This window comes from Lolium rigidum, chromosome 3, assembly GCF_022539505.1.
Source record: "Lolium rigidum isolate FL_2022 chromosome 3, APGP_CSIRO_Lrig_0.1, whole genome shotgun sequence".
NCBI classification, from domain to species: domain Eukaryota; kingdom Viridiplantae; phylum Streptophyta; class Magnoliopsida; order Poales; family Poaceae; genus Lolium; species Lolium rigidum.
This window is the reverse complement of record NC_061510.1, coordinates 253388509-253415813: the sequence shown is the minus strand read 5'-3', so window position 1 is coordinate 253415813 and position 27305 is coordinate 253388509.

The window sequence follows — 27305 nt, the reverse complement described above, 5'->3', positions numbered from 1 at the left end:
AAACCCTAAACACTAAACCCCAAACCCCAAACCCTAAACCCTAAACCCTAGACCCTAAACCCTAATTAATTAACCTTAACCCTAACCCTAACCCTAAAACCCTAGCTAGCTAATCCTAAACCCTAAACCCTAATTAAACCCTACATATATATATATAGGCCAACGACACTTAATTGCGCATCAAGCAAGCGACCAACTAATTAGCGTTGATAAATTAATTAACTTGAATCTTGACAAGTTCTCTCGAATGAAAACACATTTGATTAAGTTGCCTCATAATATATATATAATTAGTGTGCATGAGCGCATGGCATACCTTGCACATATCATTCGTGCATATATTTCAATATATATACTGAACATATTCTTGGGGATAAATATATATAGTTCAATCTCTTTCTCTCTCGATCTATATATATATCGTTGGTGGCCAAAAAACACACTTATATATACGCATGCACTTTATGCGCAAAGGCGCGGGTGCCTCTCTAATAATGTGTGTGTGCACTCGATCGATGATCCCTAAATCTTAAACCCTAAAACCCTAATCCCTAATCCCTAATTATACCCTAAACATACACCCCCTAAACACCCTAAACACTAAACCCTAAAGCCCTAAACCCTAAACCCTAAACACTAAACCCTAAACCCTAAACCCTAACCCTAACCCTAACCCCTAGCTAAGCCTAAACCCTAAACCCTACATATATAGGCCAACGACACTTAATTGCGCATCAAGCAGGCGACCAACTAATTAGCGCTGATAAATTAATTAACTTGATTCGTGCATATATTTCAATATATTTTTGAACATATTCTTGGGGATATATATATATATTTAAATCTCTCTGTTATCTCGATCTATATATCGTTGGTGGCCAAGAAACACACTTATATATATACGCATGCACTTTATGCGCAAAGGCGCGGGTGCCTCTAATAATGTGTGTGTGCACTCGATCGTTGATCCCTAAACCTTAAACCCTAAAACCCTAATCCCTAATCCCTAATTATACCCTAAACGTACACCCTAAACACCCTAAACACTAGACCCTAAACCCTAGACCATAAACCCTAAATGTACACCCTAAACACCCTAAACACTAAACCCTAAACCCTAGACCCTAAACCCTAGACCGTAAACCCTAACCCTAAAACCCTAGCTAGCTAACCCTAAACCCTAAACCCTAATTAAACCCTACACATATATATATATAGGCCAACGACACTTAATTGCTCATCAAGTAGGCGACCAATTAACTAATTAGCGCTGATAAATTAATTAACTTGATTTTTGACAAGTTCTCGATCTCCAATGAAAACACATTTGATTAAGTTGTCTCATAATATATATAATTAGTGTGCATGTGCGCATGGCATACCTTGCATATCATTCGTGCATATATTTCAATACATGTTTGAAGATATTCTTGGGGATATATATATTTCAATCTCTCTCTCTCGATCTATATATCGTTGGTGGCCAAGAAACACACTTATATATATACACATGTACTTTAATTTATTTGCCTCACAATATATATAATAAATATGCATGCATGGCCTAACCATGTATGCTTATATATGTGTTTAATTTGGAGATTTCAATCGCTCTCTCGCCGCTCTCTCGTTGGTGGCCAACAACACACACATGCACTTTGTGCGCAAAGGCATGTGCCTCTAATAATGTGTGCGCGATCGATCGATCTAGTTTTGATTAATCATAGCACACAAATAAAGAAGTTTTATTTGAATCCACACAACCCTAATCTAAAACACATAGCCCCTAACATGCATGGCCTAATTAATCGACCCCTTCTCTCTAGCTAATTAGTGGAAATTGCACAAAATCAAAAGGGGTCCCTCACTAATTATACATATATATCTAGATTGTGATAAACTTTTGCCCCATATTTGGTGGATGGGTGCATCTTGGCATGTAAAACAATTAATGTTTGCAAATGGCGTTGTCAAAATTTATGTACAAATGATTTCTTTCCATCCAAAGTGCATAAAATGGGAGTTTTAATGAAGAAGGTACAAATAAAACAGCTCAACATGCCTCCACACCCCGATTTTCACAGGAAGTAGAGCATATTTAAAGGATAATTCCAGAGTTTTACTATTTTTCAAGCAACTTTGCTAATTTCCACCCACTCACATGACTTTATGTCGATTTAACGAAAATAGGGCGAATTTAAACTACATGGGCGGGATAGTTTGAATTGTGCGCGCGGCAAAGGGAACCGCCTATTCCTCAACCTTGTGCACGGCAAATTACACACGCAACTCCATTAAACACCACCTACCGGGCGGCCCGGCCGCATGACCCCCCACCCACCGCTACACAACTTATCCCCGTCCGTGCGAAGAGCTTCCCCTCCCCGTCCCGTCCGTGCGAAGAAGAAGCTTCCCCTCCCCGTCGTTCTTCTCGAGACGCACCGGCGGTCAAGTTGATCCACGGTAGGGTTGCTATCTCTAGCTCAATCATGCATCGGGCAAGACGGCCTAACGATTTATATTTTCTTGATGCTGCTAAAAAAATCGTCGGTATGCTCGAACTAATTGGCACTTTATAGTTTTCCGCTCGATTTGTCCTCGATCAATTTGTTCATTTGCGTGGGCATATAGAGTCAGTTCTGCACTCGATCCGTTAATTTGCTGAAATGCCATGGCAGAGATTTGTACACGATCTGTTTGCTAAAATGTCGATGGGCATTTTTTGTTTTGTACTCGACATGATTGCTGAAATGCATAATCATGTACTAGTATAGTTTTGTACTCGATGGATATACATTTCCTACTTCGCCTTAAATTAATCACCAACCATTGTATCTCATAATTAAACGAGATGGACGAGAACTTGGATACTGCATGGACACTTATGTTCCCCTTCATATATAAATGGTGTTCAACCCTTTATGGGGTTTATTAGAGCTCATGAAGGTCACGACCTGGACGTGTATTGCCCGCGCTGCACATGTATGAATGGTGAGAAGAGGCCTCACCATGTAGTGGAAGATCATTTACACATTTTTGGGATGGACCGCACATATGTTAGGTGGGTTTATCATGGTGAACCACATAATGATCCTTCGGCGGGAGAAGCAGATCTTGCTCACACTGTATGTGTGCTGGCATATGTAGTTAATTATTTATATTGATGCTGCCGCTGTTTCGATCAATAGTTTGCATTGCTGTGCAAGTTACGTACTCAAATTTAACTTGTTGCGGATGGATGGACGGGAAGGAGAGAAAAAGCGCTTGCTTCGGGAACCGGGTTTCAGCTGCGGGACATGTCGTTGTGCCGGATGAGAAGGTAAATATGTAAAACGGCATTTGTTCGGGTTGCATCCCTTAGATGTTTGTCTAATCTGTTGATGTACTAATTGCGAAGCATAGAGTTGAAGAGGTCTCTCGGTTTGATGGGAGATTTGAAGATGAATCTCGGTTTGATGCACCTGTGGATGAGTGCGATGACGGGCCTTTCATAGACGAAGGTCCTGCACCTGAGATTATCCAGCCTACAGAAGGAGGCCGTGGACCGAGTACACAGCTTTGCGTTGAAGTGGATGCACGCCCGAGAGATCATCGGTGGCGTCCGGGTAGTCTCAAGACCACCCGGCCACGATGCACCGTGGATGAGTGCGATGACGAGCCTTTCATAGACGAAGGTCCTGCACACTGAGATTATCCAGCCTACGAAGGAGGCCGTGGACCGAGTACACGGCTTTGCGTTGAAGCGGATGCACGCCGGAGATCATCGGGGCGTCCCGGTAGTCTCGGGACCACCTAGCCATGATGCAAAATGTTGAGCTACTTTATGATTCGTACTCTTATGTTCTGGTGCTGTAGTATGTACTATCTTTGTTATGATTTGTACGCCTTTGGCGCTAGAACTATAATTAAGCATTCGGTGGATGATCGCGTTGCAAAATTTGACACCCACACAATCGGTTCATCGTATGAGTAGTAGCACAATTACTTCTACAGCCGGTCCTGCCGGCGCATTAATTGGTAGCATGAAACACTTTCGGGCACTCCCCTCGATTCATATTAATTGACTCAATTTTGTCTAGATATGGATGTATCTAGATGCATTTGTTAACTAGACTAACAAACTTGAGTCGGTTAATATGAATCGGTGTAACCGCCCAAGTCCTCCAGCGGCTAGTTTATTGACTCTGGACTCCAAGCCTCTCGCGGCAAGCCATCGACGAAGCTTTGACCAGATCTTGGCCCGCTTTTTTTGCGAATAGCAAAGCTTTGACCAGTTCCTCTCGGGATACGGCACGCCGGTGAGCTTGCACGGTTGCCATGAGCACTTTCCGGCGGAACTTCCTCTGCGGCGCCCTCAAGCCGCCGGCTGCGAGACAGCACGCGGTGCCTCGAGGTGGACGGAACGGACGAACTCGGGATCTCGGGGCGGGGGTCCGCCTCGTCGGGAACGATCTCCGGCGGGTTAACGAGGACATGCATGGCGGCCAGGGGATTTGGTTTTTTTTGTTGTTGTTTGAGCTTGGGATTTGGGGTTTTTCGGATAGGGGAGGAGGAACCGAGGAAGAGGAAGGAACAGCCCGCGTGCTTGGCGCGTGGCAGTGTGCTTGAATTTCGAATTTTTGTGAAATGTTTCATTTCCCCGCTACAATTCGGGGGTTTTCTTGACGCGCCAATGCGTCCCGCCGTGCGGGTTCAAGTGAATTTGGGGTGCCACACTATGGGCCCCGGTTTCGGTGAGACATGTAATGACTAGTCACATCAGTAAGTTCACTGTGTAATAAAATATGTTACCCCTCCCCTTTATGTAGCCCCCTTTGTCTCTCCCGATCGAGTGCCGACAGCCGACGGATGCAAGCCGCTAGCTCGATCCCCTCCTTTCGCCTCCACCGTCCAGGCATCCAGCTTGGAGGGGCAAGCTGCATCTAGACCAAGCGGATTAGGTAGTACTAGTAATGCTCTTTCCTTTCTCGAGATCGGTTCTTTTTTCCTCACCTCGATATCTTGCGCATCTACTATTTCCTATTACGGGCGAAGGGGTGTCTTTACGGTCACCCTCGCGGCGGGAGTGATTGATGGGGGTGGGGGCGGGGGCTACCTTTGCTTGGATTGGGGTGTTCTTCCTTTATTTGTCGACATTTGCAACCTTTGTAGTTTCTGCAGATCCTCAATGTATCTTTTGTCAGCTTGTACAGGAAAGGAAATACCTCGGTGGTGGTGGTGGGGGGGCAATGGAGCGTAAGGCCACCACGCATGTGGGCAGTTGGCTGAGCACGAGCTGCGTCCCCGGCCCCGCAAAGCGGGTACTCCGTTTGCTTATCCACTACTGTACTGTCTGCATCCTCAATCTGTTCCTGTTACGGAAGATGCTTAAAGTAGCACATGTCTTCGGTTGTTTGTGCATAAAGCCTCTGTGACACCATGCTCTATATTCTCTGTATCAGGTTGGTACCTCCGGGTTCCGTGCTGAGGCTATGGGGAACGAGAATAGCGCCCCACCTGCTGCAGGAGCATGGCCCGATCTGCGGCACAAGAAGCGAAATGCCACTGCCGAGCTGGGCAGGGACCGCCCAGGGGTAATTTTTTTTAACCAACTTACCATGATGTAGTCTGAATCGATACTCCCTCGGATCCAAATTAATTGACTCAACTATACTGTAGATACGGATGTATCTAGATGTGTTTTTAGCTCTAGATACTACTACCTCCATCCCAAAGCTTAGGGATTATATTATTTTTAGAAAGTCAAACTATACCATGTTTGACTAAGCTTTTACCAAAAATCATTAACATGCAAAATACAAAATTAATATCATTAAATAGGTTGTGAAATATATTTTCCTACGGTATCTACACAATATTATATTTGTTGATAGAATGTTCTAAAATTTTGGTCAAACTTTACTTGTTTTGATTTCTCAAAAATAAATAAGCCTTAAGCTTTGGGATGGAGGTATCTAGACAAAGCTGAGTCAAGCTGGAGTAGTTTTTTTGTCTGTCCATAGCTAGTGTTCATGGTGCAAAAGGCTAAGAGCATCCACTATATGCATCAGTCTATCTCATACGGTAATTCAATATCACTGCTGAGGTCTGCCTTTTGTTTTGCTATTCATATGCAGACTGAAACTTTAGGGCCTTTACTCAAAAGGAAGATCAAAACTGCGGCTGATCAGGCTGCCAGTATGTTGATGCCGCCCCCATCTTCTAAATGCCTCTACAAGCACAAGGCCACGCGCCCGCTGGGTGGTGATCTTTTAATGAATATGGTATATTTTCTTAATCCACAAAACATGCCTTGATATTTGTCTGTTTATTGTCGGTTTTTCTAATGCTTGCCAAAAGTTTACAACAACAACAACAACAACCAAGCCTTTCAGTCCCAAACAAGTTGGGGTAGGCTATAGTTGAAGCCCATAAGATCTCGAAGCCAAAAGTTTAGAAACACCAAATTCGTTTGCTTACAATCATCATACAGTAATGTTCATCTACTCTCCAGTTCCCCTAACCCAACAAAAAATGATGTTAATTACGATTTTTAGATTAAAAGAGCACCATTAGGCGCTGTTAATTACGATTTTGAGATTAAATGTCATTTGCAATTGCTAATTACAATTTTGAGGCAAATGATTAGTTTAACCTTGATCTGTTCCGCTCTCCATTTTTCCCAACCGAAAAAAATGTAACCATTCCATTCCTATGAAATGGAACCATTCCATTCCATTCCACGCTGTTTCAGAACCGAACACACCCTTGCATTGTTGTGAACTGTTGTCCATACACAGCCATACCCTTCCACTTACATCCAGCACTATATGCATCAGTCTGTCTCAGAGTCATTCAATATCACTGCTGAGATCTGTTCCCATTCTTATGCAGGCTGAAACTGCTGCGCCTTTACTCAAGTGGATGCAAAATGAGGCTGATGAGGCTGCTTGTGAGGACGATGGTGCCGGCACCATCATCCGAAAACCTCTACAAGCACGAGGCCATGGGCCAGTTGGGTGGTGACCTTTTAATGAATCTGGTATATTTTCTTAATCCACATACATGATTTTATTATTATCTGTTTAATTACTTGTTGGCTTTGCCTAATGCTTACCAAAAGTTCGAAACACTTGCGTTTGCTTACAATCATCATACACTAATTTTTCACTTTTCGATCTGTCTCATCCAGTATATAAAGCTGTTGAGTTCCGTTGGCTTCTTTTGTAATCATTTGCATTGTTGTCAAGCTGTTGTCTATGCACAACCCTATTCTTCCACTTACATCCCGCACTTTTTGCATCAGTCCATCTCATAGATTTATTAAATATCAATGATGAGTTACTGTTGCTATTCATATGCGGGATGAAGCTTACGTGCCTCTACTCAAATGGATAAAAAATGATCCTGATGAGGCTGCTTGTGAAGATGATGGTGCCGCCACCATCTTCGAAAACCTCCTCAAGCACAAGGCCACGGGCCAGTTGGGTGGTATCCTTTTTAAGCGGGTATATTTTCTTAATCCTCATACATGATTTGATTTGTCCGTTTATTGCCGGCTTTGTCTAATTATGCTTACCAATAGTTCGAAACACACACAACCCTATTCTTCCACTTACATCCAGCACTATATGCATCGGTGTCTCATAGATTCATTTTATATATCACTTGCTGATGTCTGTTGCTCATCAATTTTCATATGCGGACTGAAACTGCTAAGCCTTCATTGGTCAAAAGGATTGCAAGCTGCTGTCGATGAGGCATCTGCAGAGGCTGCCACCAAGTTCTTGTCGGCCCCACCTTCTGGATGCTTATATAAGCTCAAGTCCAAGGACCAGCCGGGCCGTAACCATCCAAGGGTTCGGGTATATTTTCTTAAGCCACATATACATGCCATGATTTATTTCGGATATTATCACCGGCTCTGTCTACTGCTTCTTGGAATTCGGAAACGCCAAATTAGCATGCTTATATTCATCATACACTAAATTTTGATCTGTTCGGTTTGTAACATAGTGTTATGCACTCGCTTGTCAACATTTGCATTGCTCCGAACTATGCACTTTACACAACCTAATTCTTCCACTTACATTCAGCGCTACGCACCGGTAGTACCTCCCATGTTTCCTTCACCATCCCGATGCCGAGCTTGCGGGAATATGGCGGGCCCATGTACATACCCCGCATATAACACCTCCTATGGCTCTATCTACCTTTCTAATAACTCCTTCACAGAGTTACGGGTATGTATTCTCAGTGGTTTAGCATGAATTGGCATATAGTAAAGTCTTGTTTTTAGTCTTCCTGCTTCTTACATTAGTATCAATTTTCACTGCAGGTTGTACCTTGTGAACTTCGTCCAATGATTAACCGAGATGTGTCCGCATGAAGGGTCTTTCACTATGCATGGCAATGGCAAATTGATGAACACCTACACGGTCTATGAGGTGTATGTCTACAAGACGCAGGCCATCACATATTTGTATGGACATGATTGGAGAAAGTTTGCTTTTGACTACGGTCTGAAGAAGGGCGACGAGCGAGGATCAGAAACTCAAACGGGCAGATATACGTAACTGCTTACAGAGTTGGAGACACTTCCAAATATATAATATGTAACTTTTTTGTACTCATATCCTTTGATTACTGCATTCTGAGCAGTTGTTCTAAACCATTCCCTCTGTTCTAGCTTGTTGGGTTTAACATGATCAAAGCTGCAGATCCCCTAATGGAACAGGAGCGGATGTCACAAAGGGCACCCACACCGGCACCGGCACCGGCTTCCCACTCTCCTGCATCGGCACCGGTTCCTGTACCGGCACCGTTTATTGCATCTACCCGGCGAGGCCCCTACATCGGCATTGGTTCTGTAGAGGCCCCATATACTACACCTGCCCGGCGGGCTCCTGCATCGGCATCTGGTTCCTCTAGGCTGCACCGTTTACTGCATCCGCCCAACGGTCTCTGCATCGGCACCGGTTCCTCTAGAGGCACCGTTTATTGCACACTGCCCGGCGGTCTCCTGCATCGGCACCGGCTCGTGTACCAGCCCGGGCTCCTGCACCTGCCCCGGCCGGATCACCGAGGTCTCGGCTCATTGCTTGTGGCCACCCGTGTGGTGACCGGGACGCATCCGAAGGCTATGTTCGTGAGTATATGACAGCATAACTGCTCTTATCTTGATGTCTTCTCTGCTCAAAGTCTCACATGGTTCGAGTCTTCGGTGCATTGGTGCCATTGACTAATTTTTGTTGGTATCTCTTGCTTTGAATCAGAAATTGCCTAAAAGTATCGCCAAGGATCTCAATGCTGGCCGAAGGGGCAAGATTTCCCTCGTCATGGAGAGTGAAGGTCTCACCGTGGAGGGACGGTACTCCGTCAGTCCCACAGATGGCCGCTTGGCTGTTACTTCCGGGTGGAAAAAGTTCATTGACGGTGCCAAACTTCGCATTGGATCAAAGTTGAAGGTCAAGATCTTTCGATGCCGCTGTGACATGCTGGTCATCAAGTTTGCGGTTGTCTAGTTCTATTGTCCCATGAGCCCTTAGCAAATGCATTTGTAGTTATACTTATATAAGGTTATCTTATATGAACTGCTAATTAATTGTATGGGTGGTAAAACTCTGGCAAGCTTTTGCTCTTAGCAAGTATGTATGTATGATCGGCTATTATGATAACTAATGTTTGTGTTCATCTTAATTTGCATTTCCGTTTTAGAAAAAAACTTAATTTCTATTTTGGCTGACCTGTTAGAGAACTATCAGATTGAATCCACAACATGATTCAAATAGATTCATTACACCAAGCCACATGTCTTGACCTTGCTATACACTAGTTCCATTAATCCGTGCAAGAAGGCTTACACGAGCTGCACTGAACCACGGCGATTCGAATCCACCTTAGCTATCTAGCTAGAAATACAACCTTTGCGGAAAGAGGATTTGCGGTACGGGGAGGCTGACATTGGGGACCCATGAGCCGGCGAGCGTCGTCAACGTTTTAAAGGCGGCGGGAGATCGAAACAAAAAAAAAGCCAAAAATCAGTTGGTAAACAAAATCCAAGAAATGAAACTTTTACCTTTACGAGAGGATGACATGCGGGACCCATGAGGCAGCGGCATCCTCAACTATTCCAAGGCGGCGGGGGATCAAAATAAAAATAGGAAATAGCCGAGAAATTAATTAGGGTAAAAAATAAATCTATCAAAGGAAACCTTTATTGTTCATAGAGGATGACATGTGGGACCGACACTGCCAGCTGCGTCGTCATGGTTTCAAAGGGGCGGGGGATCAAAAGAAAAAGGCAAATAACCAGAAATTAGGGGTAAAAAATAAATCCAACAAAGGAAACTTTTATTGTTCATAGAGGATGACATGCGGGACCCATGAGCCGGCGGCTTCCTCAACGTTTCAAAGTCGGCATGAGATTGAAAGAAAAAGGCAAGTGACCAAATATCGGGAGCCAAAAATAATCCAAGAAAAGAAATTTTATTGTACATAGAGGATGACATGCGGGTCCCATTTTGCGGCGGCGGTCTCAACATTTCCAAGGCGGCACAGGACCAAAAGAAAAATGAAGTAGCCGAGAAATCGGGGGTGAAAAAAATCCAAGAAAAGAAAGATTTCAATTGGGCTGCATCTGGACATCTGGGCCTTCGAACTGTCCTGCTGGGCCTTTTGACTCGTACAATTTCAGCCCACTCCAAAACAGGAAAGTTCGGATTTTTCTAAAAAAACAGGAAAGTCCTATGCTTCGCAAAAACACAAAACAAGGAGATTCAACATATAAGTTTGTTTATGTAAAAATAAAGATTTAATTTATCCGTTTGCAATAGCTCAGAGCGAAATACAATGTTTATTGTATGCAAAATAATCAAGATATCACATGTTTCTTGTACGGGGAGGCTGACATCGGGGACCCATGAGCCGGCGAGCGTCGTCAACGTTTTAAAGGCGGCGGGGGATGGAAAGAAAAAATAAACCAAAAATCTGTTGGTAAAAAATACAAGAAAAGAAACATTTTCGTTACGAGAGGATGACATGCGGGACCCATGAGGCGGCGGCATCCTCGGCGTTTATTGTTCATAGAGGTTGACATGTGGGACCCGTGAGCCGGCGGCGCCACGAACGTTTTAAAGGCTGCGAGGAGATCGAAAGAAAAAATAAGCCAAAAATCGTTTGGTCAACAAAATCCAAGAAAAGAAACATTTACCGTTACGAGAGGATGACATGCGGGACCCATGAGGCAGCGGCATCCTCAACGATTCCAAGGCGGCAGGGGATCAAAGGAAAAAAGGAAATATCCCGAAATTAATTAGGGGTTCAAAATAAATCCATCAAAGGAAACTTTTATTGTTCACGAGAGGATGACATGTGGGACCGACACTGCCAGTCTGCGTCGTCATCGTTTCAAAGGGGGCGAGGAGATCAAAAGAAAAAGGCAAATAGCCAGAAATTAGGGGTCAAAAATAACTCCAAGAAAGGAAACTTTTATTGTTCGTAGAGGATGACATGCGGGACCCATGAGCCGGCGGCTTACTCAACGTTTCAAAGGCGGCATGAGATCGAAAGAAAAAGGCAAGTGACAAAATATCGGGAGCCAAAGATAATCCAAGAAAAAAACTTTATTGTACATAGAGGATGACATGCGGGTCCCAATTAGCGAGCGGCGGTCTCAACGTTTCAAATGCGGCTTGAGATCAAAAGAAAAAGAAAGTTGATTGTACATAGAGGATGACATGCGGGTCCCATGAGTCGGCAGCTTACTCAACGTTTCCAAGGCGGCGGGGGATCAAAAGAAAAAGGAAATAGCCAAAAATCGAGAGGGTGAAAAAAAACCCAAGAAAATAAACTTTTATAGCACATAGAGGATGACATGCGGGTCCCATGAGCCGGCGGGTTCCTCAACGTTTCAAACGTGGCATGAGATCGAAAGAAAAAGGCAAGTGACCAAATATCGGGAGCCAAAAATAATTCAAGAAAAGAAACTTGAGTGTACATAGAGGATGACATGCGGGTCCCATTTAGCGACGGCGGTATCACCGTTTGAGAGGCGGCACGGGATCGAAAGAAAAAGGCAAGTGACCAAATATCGAGGTGCCAAAAATAATCCAAGAAAAGAAAGTTTTATAGTACATAGAGGATGACATGCGGGTCCCATGAGCCTGCGGGGTCCTCAACGTGGCATGAGATCGAAAGAAAAATGCAAGTGACCAAATATCGGGAGCCAAAAATAATTCAAGAAAAGAAACTTGATTGTACATAGAGGATGACATGCGGGTCCCATTTAGCGGCAGCGGTATCACCGTTTGAGAGGCTGCACGGGATCGAAAGAAAAAGGCAAGTGACCAAATATGAGGTTCCAAAAAAATCCTAGAAAAGAAAGTTTTATAGTACATAGAGGATGACATGCGGGTCCCATTTAGCGGCAGCGGTCTCACCGTTTGAGAGGCGGCAGGGGATCGAAAGAAAAAGGTAAGTGACCAAATATGAGGTGCCAAAAAAATCCAAGAAAAGAAAGTTTTATAGTACATAGAGGATGACATGCGGGTCCCATTTAGCGACAGCGGTATCACCGTTTGAGGGGCGGCAGGGGATCGAAAGAAAAAGGCAAGTGACCAAATATGAGGTGCCAAAAAAATCCAAGAAAAGAAAGTTTTATAGTACATAGAGGATGACATGCGGGTCCCATTTAGCAGACAGCGGTATCACCGTTTGAGAGGCGGCAGGGGATCGAAAGAAAAAGGCAAGTGACCAAATTTGAGGTGCCAAAAAAACTCCAAGAAAAGAAAGTTGATTGCTCATAGAGGATGACATGCGGGTCCCAATTAGCAGCAGCGGTGTCAACGTTTCCAAGGCGGCAAGGGATCAAAAGAAAAAGGAAGTAGCCAGAAATCGGGGGTCAAAAAATCCAAGAATAGAAAGAATTTTGGTTCATAGAGGATGACATGCGGGACCCATGATCCTGCATCGTAAACGGCTCGATCGGAGAGCGTTGAACGAGATGGCGCGATCGAGAAAAAAACAATGCCAGAGAGGCTGCCATCTGGGCCCTACATCCCTCGGCGGTGCGGATTTGCGTTGACTCGGCCGGCGAACCCGAGAATTCGAGATGCACCACGTCCCGGGCCACCATACGCAACGTTTTGGCCGTTTTCGTCGGGCTAGGTGGCCTCAAAAACGAGAAAAAAACGTTTTGACATGCACAACGGACAGACCCAAAATCGTCGGCCATGGTACACCAGCAACCACGGCGCGACTTCAACTTCGTCGGCCATGGCAACTTTTCTTGTAGTGAACTTGATAGAACTTATAATTTGGGTGCTTTGATAGCTTTTAGGCTTTCTACTAACCGTGATAAAGGAGGAATTTGTGGAGGTCTCATTGCCTCTCATTTGCTAGCTATGCATGGTGTAGAACCTCACTCTCTTGATGTTCAGCTCTCTATAGAGAAACTTGATATTGTTTCCATGATAAAACATGACTTTGTTTCTAATTGGTCTAATTTGAATAACATGTCCTATGAGATAACCTTTTTCAAGAAAAAGTGGAGAGTAACTAAATCTGAAAGGCTAGTTGGATTGCCTGTACCTGCTTTGTTTAACCTTGATTCCAGGGAAAATTGGTCGGTCACAGAAGATGAACTTGATGCATACATAGAGAGGAGCGGCCATCATGCAGGGGGCGGCATGGAGGAGGCCGAGGAACCCCTCGACTTGTCATCCGACGCAGCAAGTTCTTCAAATCAGCATTTTGGGCATGTGGAGCCTTCATCCTTTTCTTCTGCACAGGGATCTTATTATGACCACGCCATGTATGATCCACCGGCGTGGAACCCTGACCCTCGCTGGGGTTGATCTCCGCTTAGGCCAAAAGCCTAAGCTTGGGGGGAGGTATGCCGGCATCACTCATTCATTGCATATTACAATTGCCGGTCATTTGTATATACTTGTTTCGTTTCTTTTGGTTGTTTCTCTTTCGGTTATTTTTATTTCAGTAGGCTCTTATTTTAGTTTTTGAAGGTTGTTACTACTGTAGTAACCTTTACATTTACCTTTTTATTTCATTTGTGTGCCGATAGTTGCCTCTAATATTTGCATTGTTTTATTCATAGATAGGTATGACATTGTGGTATCCTCCTCTGAATAATTCATTTGAATTGACTTGGCACATGCTCACGCATGCATATGACTGAAAAACAAAAGTCAATTAAGCCTCAATGATTTACTTTGCTTCAGAGTTCTCGTATCACTTTTATGCCTTCGTTAATTTTATTTTGTCGCAAGCATGATTATGAAAGTTATTGCTCTCTTGATTGTCGCTTCCCAGTCTATTGCTAGCCTTCACTTATACTGAGCGGGAATGCTGCTCGTGCTTCCAAATCCCTGAAAACCAAGTTATTCCAAAGTGTCCACCATAGATACCTATGCATGGCATTTCAAACCATTCCAAGTAAATTTTCATGTGCTACCTTTAAAACCTTCAAAGTACTTCTCAATTTGTGTCAACGTTTTATAGCTCATGAGGAAGTATGTGGTGTTTCATATTTCAACCTTGTCATTTACTCCTGACAAACTTTCACCAATGGACTAGTGGCACATCTGCTCATCCAATAATTTTGCAAAAAGAGCTGGCAACGGGGTGCCCAGCCCCAATTAATTAACTTTCATCGATAATTCTCTTCACATGTTTTGCCCTGATTTATCAGTAAGCAACTTAATTTGCAAATAGACACTCCTCCATTGTATGTGAATGTTGGAAGCCACCCGAGGATTCGGTTAGCCATGGATTGTGTAAGCAAAGGTTGGGAGGAGTGTCATCCATAATGAAACTAAAGTACATGTGTAAACAAAAGAGAAGAGGGATGATTTACGTTGCTGGTAGAGATAACGTCCTTCATGGGAGCTGCTCTTGAAAGTCTGGTTGACGAGGTAGTTAGAGTGCCCACTACCATTCGTTGACAACAACAAACACTCTCAAAACAATTTTACTTCTGTTTTAAAAATGAAAAGCCCTAGCACATGTTAATCCCTGCTTCCCTCTGCGAAGGGTCAATCTTTTACTTTTATGTTGAGTCACCATCCTTTATAGCACCTTCTTGAGAGCATAATTGTCATTCTTACTGTAATATGTTTGTCCCAGAATATGGTTAACTGTGGTATAACTTTGATGCTTTTATCTTTGATAATCTTTACTTCTAGTCTTTCCATGAATTTCAGAGGTGCCTAGGCATTTATGTTTTGTTGTACAAATGCGGGCAAGCGAGATACCACTTTATCATATTTTTTTATGAGCATTGCAATCCTGCTGATAGATATGTTTCATGATGCTTATTATTAGTTTGTTGGTATCTTTTTCATGATTGACATAACTATTAGATGACTTTACTTGCATTTATCTTATTATGAATTGCCTAAGTACTCGTCCATATAATGAGAATATTTACATCATATGAGCAAATGTGTTCGTGAAAGTTCTTTTATCGCACTCAGTTATTAACTGAATTGCTTGAGGACAAGCAATAAGCTAAGCTTGGGAGGAGTTGATACGTCCAAAACGTATCTACTTTCTTTTGCTATTGTTTTGCCTCTAATTTGTGTATTTTGGATACAACTAACACGGATTAACATTGTTTTTAGCAGAATTGCCCTGGTGTCTTATTTTTGTGCAGAAAATCAACTTTCAGGAAAATCCCCGGAAATAATTGCAATGGGCCTATTTTCACAGAAGACTTACGGAGCCAGAAGACGAGACGGAGGGGGGCCACGAGGTGCGCACACCACATGGCGACGCGGTGGGCCCCTGGGTCGCGCCGCCCTATGGTGGCGCCGCCTCGGCCAGCCCCCGACACTCCCCTCTGGACTACTTAAAGCCCTTGACCTAAAAACGCACGGGGGTTCGACCAATTTTCCAGAAGACATCCAGAACTCCGCCGCCGTCGCGAAACCCAATCTCGGGATCAGAAACTCCGTTCTGGCACCCTGCCGGGACGGGGAATTGGAGGAGATCATCGCCATCATCGCCACCGACGCCTCTCCATCAACCATCCATGCTTCCCCAATCCATGTGTGAGTAAATCCCTCGCTGTAGGCTGAAGGGGCTGGTAGGGATTGGATGAGATTGTTCATGTAATAGCCATAAGATTGTTAGGGCATGGTGCCTAGTATCCGTTGTTGGTACTTTTATGATATTGTTGCAACTTGTTATGCTTAATGCTTGTCACTAGGGCCCGAGTGCCATGATTTCAGATCTGAACATGTTATTGATTCATGATGATATTCATTGTTTTATGATCTTACCTGCAAGTTGTATACACATATTGTTGTCCGGAACCCGAGGCCCCAAAGTGACAGAAATTGGACAACCGGAGGGGAAGGCTGTGATATAAGGATCACATGTGTTCACGGAGTGTTAATGCTTTGCTCCGGTACTCTATTAAAAGGAGTACCTTAATTACCAGTAGTTTCCCTAGAGGCCCGGCTGCCACCGGCTGGTAGGACAAAACATGTTGTGCAAGTTTCTCATTGCGAGCACGTACGACTATATACGGAACACATGCCTATGGTTATTTAGTACTTGGATACTGTTTTATTATTATCTGCAAATGCCTAGTCTTGATTATTACATGAGTTATCTTATCCATGCAGCGCCCGTTCATCCATCCCTATGCCTACAGTATTTTAATCCTGTTGTTTACTATAATCACTACTGCTGTCTTTATTACACTGCTGCATATATTTCACTACTGCTACTGTCATGGATATGACTGATGTCTACGCACACTCCTTTTCCTGTAGACAGTGTTGGGCCTCCAAGAGCAGAGGTTTGTAGAACAGCAGCAAGTTTTCCCTTAAGTGGATCACCCAAGGTTTATCGAACTCAGGGAGGAAGAGGTCAAAGATATCCCTCTCAAGCAACCCTGCGATCACAATACAAGAAGTCTCTTGTGTCCCCAACACACCTAATACACTTGTCATATGTATAGGTGCACTAGTTCGGCGAAGAGATAGTGAGATGCAAGTAATATGGATGAGTATGAGTGGTAATAGCAATCTGAATAAAATATGGCAGCGAGTAAACATGCAACAAAACAGTAAACAAACAGAAATTCGATATTCGGAAACAAGGCCTAGGGATCCTGCTTTCACTAGTGGACACTCTCAATATTGATCACATAATAAAACTACTCTACACTCTCTTGTTGGATGACAAACACCATTAATTGTGTAGGGCTACAAGAGCACCTCAATGCCGGAGTTAACAAGCTCCACAACATTCGATGTTCATATTTAAATAACCTTAGAGTGCATGATAGACCAACGCAAATATACCGAGTACTAACATAGCATGCACACTGTTACCATCATACTATGAAAGGAGGAATAGATCACATCAATACCATCATAGTAATAGTTAACTTCATAATCTACAAGAGATCACAATCATAGCTTATACCAAGTACTTCATGATGCACACACTGTCAACATTACATCATGGAGGAGGAATAGACTACTTTAATAACATCACTAGAGTAGCACATAGATGATATTCATCTAGATCACAAAGAGAGAGAGATGAACCACATAGCTACAGCGGAGCCCTCAGCCCCGGGGGTGAATTACTCCCTCCTCATCATGGAGACAGGGATGGCGGTGAAGATGGCGGTGGAGACGGCGGTGGAGATGACTCCGGGGGCAATTCCCCGTCCCGGCAGGGTGCCAGAACAGAGACTTCTATCCCCCGAATTGGAGTTTCGCGATGGCGGCGGCTCTGGAAGGTTTTCTCGGGTTTCGTCAATCGGTGTCGATGTTTTAGGTTAGGAGGCTTTAAATAGGCGAAGAGGCGGAGTCGGAGGGGCCACGGGGCCTCCTCACACTAGGGGGGCGCCCCCCTGGGCCGCGCCGCCCACACGTGTGGGGCCCCCAGGGCTCCCCTCTGGCCCCCCTTTGACTTTCTGGAAGCTTCGTGGAATTATAAGATCGTGGGAATTAATTTCGTCCGATTCCGAGAATGTTTCCTTTGTAGGATTTCTGAAACCAAAAACAGCAGAAAACAGCAACTGGCACTTTGGCATCTCGTCAATAGGTTAGTTCCGGAAAATGCATCAAAGCGATATAAAGTGTGAACAAAACATGTAGGTATTGTCATAAAACAAGCATGGAACATCAGAAATTATAGATACGTTGGAGACGTATCAGCATCCCCAAGCTTAGTTCCTACTCGTCCTCGAGTAGGTAAACGATAAAAGAATAATTTCTGAAGTGACATGCTACCAACATAATCTTGATCATACTATTGTAAAGCATATAAGATGAATGCAGCGATTCAAAGCAATGGTAAATACAATGGTTAAAAAATTGAATCATATAGCAAAGACTTTTCATGAATAGTACTTTCGAGACAAGCATCGATAAGTCTTGCATAAGAGTTAACTCATAAAGCAATAAATTCAAAGTAAAGCCATTGAAACAACACAAAGGAAGATATAAGTTTCAGCAGTTGCTTTCAACTTGTAACATGTATATCTCATGGATAATTGTCAATGCAAAGTAATATGATGAATGCGAATATGCAAGTATGTAGGAATCAATGCACAGTTAACACAAGTGTTTGCTTCTAAGATGGAAGGAAATAGGTAGACTGACTCAACATAAAAGTAAAAGAATTGCCCTTCGAAGAGGGAAGCATGGATTGCTATATTTGTGCTAGAGCTTTTATTTTGAAAACAATAAACAATTTTGTCAACGGTAGTAATAAAGCATATGTATTATGTATAAGATGTCCTACAAGTTGCAAGCCTCATGCATAGTATACCAATAGTGCCCGCACCTTGTCCTAATTAGCTCGGATTACCTGGATTATCATTGCAATACATATGTTTTAACCAAGTATCACAAAGGGGTACCTCTATGCCGCCTCGTACAAAGGTCTAAGGAGAAAGCTCGCATTGGATTTCTCGCTTTTGATTATTCTCAACTTAGACATCCATACCGGGACAACATAGACAACAGATAATGGACTCCTCTTTAATGCATAAGCATTCAACAACAGATAATATTCTCATAAGAGATTGAGGATTGTTGTCCAAAACTGAAACTTCCACCATGGATCATGGCTTTAGTTAGCGGCCCAATGTTCTTCTCTAACAATATGCATGCTCAAACCATTCAACTCATGGTAAATCGCCCTTACTTCAGACAAGACGAACATGCAGAGCAACTCACATGATATTCAACAAAGTGTTGATGGCGTCCCCAGGAACATGGTTATCGCTCAACAAGCAACTTAACAAGAAATAAGATACATAAGTACATATTCAATACCACAATAGTTTATAGGCTATTTGTCCCATGAGCTATATATTGCAAAGACAAAGAATGGAAATTTAAAGGTAGCACTCAAGCAATTTACTTTGGAATGGCGGAGAAATACCATGTAGTAGGTAGGTATGGTGGACACAAATGGCATAGTGTTTGACTCAAGGATTTGGATGCACGAGAAGTATTCCCTCTCAATACAAGGCTTAGGCTAGCAAGGCTATTTGAAACAAACACAGGTATGAACCGGTATATCAAAACTCACATAAAAGACATATTGCAAGCATTATAAGACTCTACACCGTCTTCCTTGTTGTTCGACCCTTACTAGAAAATATCTAGACCTTAGAGAGACCAATCATGCAAACCAAATTTTAGCAAGCTCTATGTATTTCTTCACTAATAGGTGCAAAGTATATGATGCAAGAGCTTAATCATGAGCACAACAATTGCCAAGTATCATATTGTTCAAGACATTGTACCAATTACTACATGTAGCATTTCCCGTTTCCAACCATATAACAATGAACGAAGCAGTTTCAACCTTCACCATGAACATTAAAAGCTAAGAACACATGTGTTCATATGAACCAGCGGAGCATGTCTCTCTCCCACACAAGGATGCTAGGATCCAACTTTATTCAAACAAAACAACAACAAAAACAAACATACGCTCCAAGTAAGCACATAAGATGTGATGGAATAAAAATATAGTTTCACTAGAGGAACCTGATAATGTTGTCGATGAAGAAGGGGATGCCTTGAGCATCCCCAAGCTTAGATGCTTGAGTCTTCTTGAAATATGCATGGATGAACCACCGGGGCATCCCCAAGCTTAGAGCTTTCACTCTTCTTGATCATATTGTATCATCCTCCTCTCTTGACCCTTGAAAACTTCCTCCACACCAAACTCAAAACAACTCATTAGAGGGTTAGTGCATAATCAAAATTCACATGTTCAGAGTGACATAATCATTCTTAACACTTCTGGACATTGCACAAAGCTACTGAAAGTTAATGGAACAAAGAAATCCATTCAACACAGCAAAACCGGCAATGTGAAATAAAAGGCAGAATCTGTCAAAACAGAACAGTCCATAAAGACGAATTTTTAAGAGGCACCAGACTTGCTCAGATGAAAATTCTCAAATTGAATGAAAGTTGCATACATATCTGAGGATCACTCACGTAAATTGGCAGAATTTTCTGAGTTACCTACAGAGAATTCAACCCAGATTCGTGACAGCAAGAAATCTGTTTCTGCGCAGTAATCCAAATCTAGTATCAACCTTACTATCAAAGACCTCACTTGGCACAACAATGCAATAAAACAAATATAAGGAGAGGTTGCTACAGTAATAACAACTTCCAAGACACAAATATAAAACAAAAGTACTGTAGCAAAATAAACACATGGGTTATCTCCCAAGAAGTGCTTTCTTTATAGCCATTAAGATGGGCTCAGTGATTTTAATGATGCACTCCCAAGAAATAATAGTTGAAGCAAAAGAGAGCATCAAGAAGCAAATTCAAAACACATTTAAGTCTAACCCACTTCCTATGCAAAAGAATCTTGTAAATAAACAATTTCATGAAGAGCAAAGTGACAAGCATAGGAAGATAAAACAAGTGTAACTTCAAAAATTTCAGCATATAGAGAGGTGTTTTAGTAACATGAAAATTTCTACAACCATATTTTCCTCTCTCATAATAACTTTCAGTAGCATCATGAACAAATTCAACACTATAACTATCAAATGAAACATTCTTATCATGAGTCTCATGCATAAAATTATTAATCTCCACATAAGCATAATCAATTTTATTAGTAATAGTGGGAGCAAATTCAACAAAGTAGCTATCATTATTATTCTCATCAAGTGTAGGAGGCATAGTATAATCATAATTAAATTTACTCTCCATAGTAGGCGGCACCAAAAGACCACTATCATTATAATCATCATATATAGGATGTAAAGTATCATCAAAGAAAATTTTCTCCTCAACGCTGGGGGGACTAAAAATATCATGCTCATCAAAACCAGCTTCCCCAAGCTTAGAATTTTCCATATCATTAGCAACAATGGTGTTCAAAGTGTTCATACTAATATGTTCCATGGGTTTTTTAATTTTCGCATCAAAGCATCCATGTCTTAACTCAGGAAATAGATTAAAAAGCTCCATGTTGCTTTCCATTATGCCTTACTAGTGTAAAACAAGAAACAAAAAGATGCAATTGCAGGATCTAAAGGAAATAGCTTCGAGCACTTACAACGGTACCAGAAAATAACTTAGTTACCTGGGACCAGAGTGTGAGTGCCTTTTACCTTTCCTCCCCGGCAACGGCGCCAGAAAATAGCTTGATGTCTACGCACACTCCTTTTCCTGTACACAGTGTTGGGCCTCCAAGAGCAGAGGTTTGTAGAACAGCAGCAAGTTTTCCCTTAAGTGGATCACCAAGGTTTATCGAACTCAGGGAGGAAGAGGTCAAAGATATCCCTCTCAAGCAACCCTGCGATCACAATACAAGAAGTCTCTTGTGTCCCCAACACACCTAATACACTTGTCAGATGTATAGGTGCACTAGTTCGGCGAAGAGATAGTGAGATGCAAGTAATATGGATGAGTATGAGTGGTAATAGCAATCTGAATAAAATATGGCAGCGAGTAAACATGCAACAAAACAGTAAACAAACAGAAATTCGATATTCGGAAACAAGGCCTAGGGATCCTGCTTTCACTAGTGGACACTCTCAACATTGATCACATAATAAAACTACTCTACACTCTCTTGTTGGATGACAAACACCATTAATTGTGTAGGGCTACAAGAGCACCTCAATGCCGGAGTTAACAAGCTCCACAACATTCGATGTTCATATTTAAATAACCTTAGAGTGCATGATAGATCAACGCAATTATACCGAGTACTAACATAGCATGCACACTGTTACCATCATACTATGAAAGGAGGAATAGATCACATCAATACCATCATAGTAATAGTTAACTTCATAATCTACAAGAGATCACAATCATAGCTTATACCAAGTACTTCATGATGCACACACTGTCAACATTACATCATGGAGGAGGAATAGACTACTTTAATAACATCACTAGAGTAGCACATAGATGATATTCATCTAGATCACAAAGAGAGAGAGAGAGATGAACCACATAGCTACAGCGGAGCCCTCAGCCCCGGGGGTGAATTACTCCCTCCTCATCATGGAGACAGCGATGGCGGTGAAGATGGCGGTGGAGACGGCGGTGGAGATGACTCCGGGGCAATTCTCCGTCCCGGCAGGGTGCCGGAACAGAGACTTCGTCCCCGAATTGGAGTTTCGCGATGGCGGCGGCTCGGAAGGTTTTCTCGGGTTTCGTCAATCGGTGTCGATGTTTTAGGTCGGGAGGCTTTAAATAGGCGAAGAGGCGGAGTCGGAGGGGCCACGGGGCCTCCTCACACTAGGGGCGCCCCGGGCCGCGCCGCCCACACGTGTGGGGCCCCCAGGGCTCCCCTCTGGCCCCCCTTTGACTTTCTGGAAGCTTCGTGGAATTATAAGATCGTGGGAATCAATTTCGTCCGATTCCGAGAATATTTCCTTTGTAGGATTTCTGAAACCAAAAATAGCAGAAAACAGCAACTGGCACTTTGGCATCTCGTCAATAGGTTAGTTCCGGAAAATGCATCAAAACGATATAAAGTGTGAACAAAACATGTAGTTATTGTCATAAAACAAGCATGGAACATCAGAAATTATAGATACGTTGGAGACGTATCAATGACCATGGCAGATGCTACAGGGGGTAGCACTTTGTTGATGCGGGGGCAAGGGAACATTGCCATCTGCGGGTCAAGGTGCAAGGGACGCAAGGTTTTACCCAGGTTCAGCCCCTCCGTAGAGTAAAAGGCCTACGTCCTGCTAGATCTTATTGCTCAGTGGAGAATTACAATGGGGGGCTCAGTCGGCGCAGAGCCAAGAGCTTACAGGGGGAGATTGGATCTCAGATGTTGTGCCGTCTAGGGTTTAGCCCGGGGGTTTATATATCCTCCCCCGGTCTAGGGTTACAAGGGGATAACTCCGAATCATATCAGTTGCTACTAATCCGGGATACACCACCCTTCCGCAAGTAATCTTCTTATCCAGCCGTACGGATCTCCTCCTCGGATCTTTGGCCCAGTCGCCTTCGGGTCCAGTCGGCCAGGCGACTGGCAATCTACTTGGGCCTCCATCTTCATGGCGAGTGGGACTGGCGACCCACCCCCTATGGGCATATCCCCATCAGTAGTCCCCGAGCGCGGTGGTGACGAGGCGCGGATCCGGAGCGGGTCACGAAGGGGCACAGGGACGGGTTAAGGCGAATCGCCACCGGGCTCCCAAAGAAGAAATCACCAGTTGGACGCCAGTCTCTAATCGCCTGAACTCAATCTGCCAGTCGGCGTATGACACTCGGCGCTGGCCAGTCATCGTCTGACAGTCGGCGTGAGCCAGTCGTCGTAAGCCGGTCGGCGTAGGTCCACTGCGTAGACACGTGGAGGAGCCAACGGCTAGATTTCACGTTGACCGAGGCGCGAGCCATTTGCATGCAAGTTGACCGTTGGACCTGATGTGACCGTTAACGGCTAGCTTAACGCCCGTTCCACCGGACCCGGCGTTAATCTCGTCCGTCAATCACGGGCGGCGATTTCGTGGCGAATCAACGGAGGGATCTCATGCTTAGCTTGAGCGAGTGTGGCGGTATAAAGGGTCGAGTCCAGGGGTTAGGGCTTATCATTCCGCCGCATTCTCCTCCCCTTCTCTTCTCATCTGCTCCCTGTTGAGAGTTCCAAGAGCAATCATGGCGGCGAGAGGTTGGGGCAAGTCCAAGGTCACGCGCGAGTCCCTCCTCCCGTATGTCACCTCCGGGGTCATTCCCGAATTCAAGCAGGAGCAATGGCGGGTTCCGGCGCCGAACGAGGTGGAGCCGCTTCCGAGGCCGGGTGAATTCGTGCTCTTCCTCAGCTTCCTCGATCGCGGATTCGCACTCCCCTCCTCCGACTTCATCCGACAGCTGCTGGCCTTCTACAGCATCAAGATCTGCGACCTTGGGCCGCACAGCGTGCAGCAAATCTCGCTGTTCGTGGTGCTGTGCGAGTGCTACTTGGGTTGCCCGCCGTACTTCCCGTTGTGGGTGTCAATCTTCCACGGGCGGGTGACCCGGGTCAGCAAGAACAACCAGGCGCTCATCCCAAACGGCGGGGTCACCTTCCAAGTGAAGTCGGGGGAGAGCTTTATCCCCAAGAAGGCGCAATCGCAATGGCGCCGGTTCTGGTTCTACGCCAAGGAGTACACTCCCCCGGGCGAGGTCTGCATTCCCCAATATGATCCTGAGCCGAGCGTTCCTCGGCGCCTCAACGTCCGGTCGCTGCCGCGCGAACAGGAGGAGGTGGTGAAGGAGATGCGCCTGGCGATCCAGGCGCTGAAGGACGGCGGTTTGACGGTGGCCAACATGTACAACTGTTGGCTCGGTGGCCGCTTGATCCCCCTGCGGTGTCGAGCCCACTCTATGTGGGAGTACCGGGGGCAGAACGATTGCACCCGGTCGATGGCGACCGAGTGGGACGAGGCCGAGTACCGGAAGGCGCTCGCCAAGATCACCACGGCCACCTTCACTTCCTTCGAGGACGGCCTGCAGCCCTTCTCCGAGGATAAGCCGACACCCCAGGTATTGATCTGGTCGCTGCCGCGACCCCGAATGCCTAAACTGTGCTCCTCCTTTTCTAACACATTTCCTTGGCCCGGATGCAGCGATGGCAGAAGGTCGCCGATCATCTTCCCCCCCCCCCCTTGCGGGGAAAGAGCCTCCGAAAATGACCGAGGGCGAGGAGGAGCGCACCGAGTTGGACTCCGAAGCAAGGGACTTTGTCCGGCTCCCGCGCGGGACGAAGAGGGGTGCGACGTCCTCGTCGCAGGGCGCGCCGAGGTCACCAGAGGGTGACGGGGATGAAGAGGCAACTTTGCACCCGGAGGAAGGAGGGCCCTCGAAGGGAGGAGTCGAGCCGCGGCCCAAGCGGTTGCGCCAGACCATCCTTGAGGGCTCCATGAAGCTCCAGTGCCCCCTGAAGGATGCCATCGACGCTGGAGCCCGAGCCAGTCCGGGCGTGAAGGTGATCCCCACGGTGAAGTAAGTATGTCCTGCTAAGTTTTGCTTCCTTGTAGGCGGGGTTTGTGAATGACCCATATCAATCCTCGCAGGTCCAAGAGGAAGGTCTTGGCGAAACCCGCTTCGGTGGGTGGGGCGGCAGCCACAAGAGGTGCCGAGGCGAAGAAGGTGGCCGACCTGAAGAAGGCCGCCGAAACGAAGAAGACGGCTGCCGACCCCGCGGTCATGGGGTCGACCCGGGGAGAACCCGCCGCTGCGGGTAAAGCGACGGATGCGACTGCCAGCCGCGCCGAGCCCGTCGCCGAGACCTATCCCTTGGACAACGTAGGACGCGGTGGTGCGGCGAGCGCGGCCGTGGGTTCAGACGCGGCTCCCCCCGTGGTAGAGGAGGAGTCGGCGGGCGTCGGATCGACTGAGGCCCAGGGGCGGATGTTGTGACGCCCGAGGTCGAAGAAGGCACCACCGAGGAGGGTGGCCTCTCGGCGTCGAGGAAGGAGCGCCGGTCCAAGGCCGCTAGGGACCAAGTCCGCCCCAGCGACCCCGAGGCGCAAGCGGAGGGGGCACCGTCGACTAAGGCGGTGTTGCAGACGGGCGAAGCGGCCGAGTCGCGCCGTCCTCCGCCTTCGACTTTGTCCTTCACTGAGCTCCACACGGCGCTCAGCGAAGTGCATGTGGTAAGCACCCCTTTACTCGCAGTTCGGTCCTCCCCCAGTCCCCGAGGGTCGACTTGGTCTGAAGGGGCGAGTCGAGGCTCTTTTTTTTTTGCACCTGGACTGCTGTTGTTGACATTCACCCATTCTCTGCACAGGTGGAGGTGAAGCGATTGATGGCGCTTGTGGAGGAGGCGACGCAAGAGAACCGCAAGCTTATCGCCATGGGCAGTAAGTCGCTTTCACGTGTCTCCCCCTCCTTGTCGCGCGCGTGCATGTTGACCTTGTTCTCATCATGCCCTTTTTCCTGTAGCAGAGGCACTGGCGAAGGCGCTTGCCGAAGCCCGTGAAGAATTCGTAAAGGAGTCCTTTTATCGGGAAGCCGAGTTCCGGGTGAAGCAGGCCGAAGAGGTGAGGAAGAAGGCGAAGACGGAGGTTGTGGACCTTACGAAGGTCCTGGAGGACAAGAGCCGGGAGCTTGAGGACGTTATCGCGGAATATAAGGGGAAGCTGGAGTCCGCGACGGAGGCGCGGGACGCTGCGCGGGGGGCCGCAGCGGCTCTTCGAGAGGAGGTCACGGCTTTGAAGCTGCAGCACGCCAAGGAGCTTGCCGCGGAGAAGGAGGCGTCCGAGGGCATTGTCCTGGCGGTGCAGGCCAAGAAGACCAGCTTCGAGGCGTTTGTCCGCGAGATGTCGCGGCAGCTCCTTGGTAAGTTCCTGCGGTCCTCCGGTGATTTTTTGTTGATCGCCGGGTGGGCGAGTCCGCCCCAGGGGGCTAGCCCGCGCCAGGAGCGAGTTCTGACTTGAATTATTTCTTGTTGTTGGTTTCAGGTACGAGCGACTTCGTGGAGACGGCGACCCCGCGGGAGTGCCTGTCGACTGCGACCGCGCGCATTATCGCCTGTGCGGGGGAGATCCTGGCGGCGCTCCAGTATCTAGGTCCGCGGGAGGTGATTCCACGAGACACGCCATCAGTCTTCAAGGCTGTCTCCAACATTCCGGCGGTTGTCGACTGGCTCCGCCGCTCCTCTTGCCGCGTGGGCATTACCATGGCGCTGAGCATGGTGCTGGCCCACTACTCGGAGGGGTTTGACGTGGAGGAGGTTACAGCTGGCTTCCCCTCGGAGACTGGCGAGTTTGACATCGCCGAGGTGCTGCGCTTGATGGAGGCGGTGCGCCCCTATGCCGACCGGGTGTTGGCGACCGCGGACTT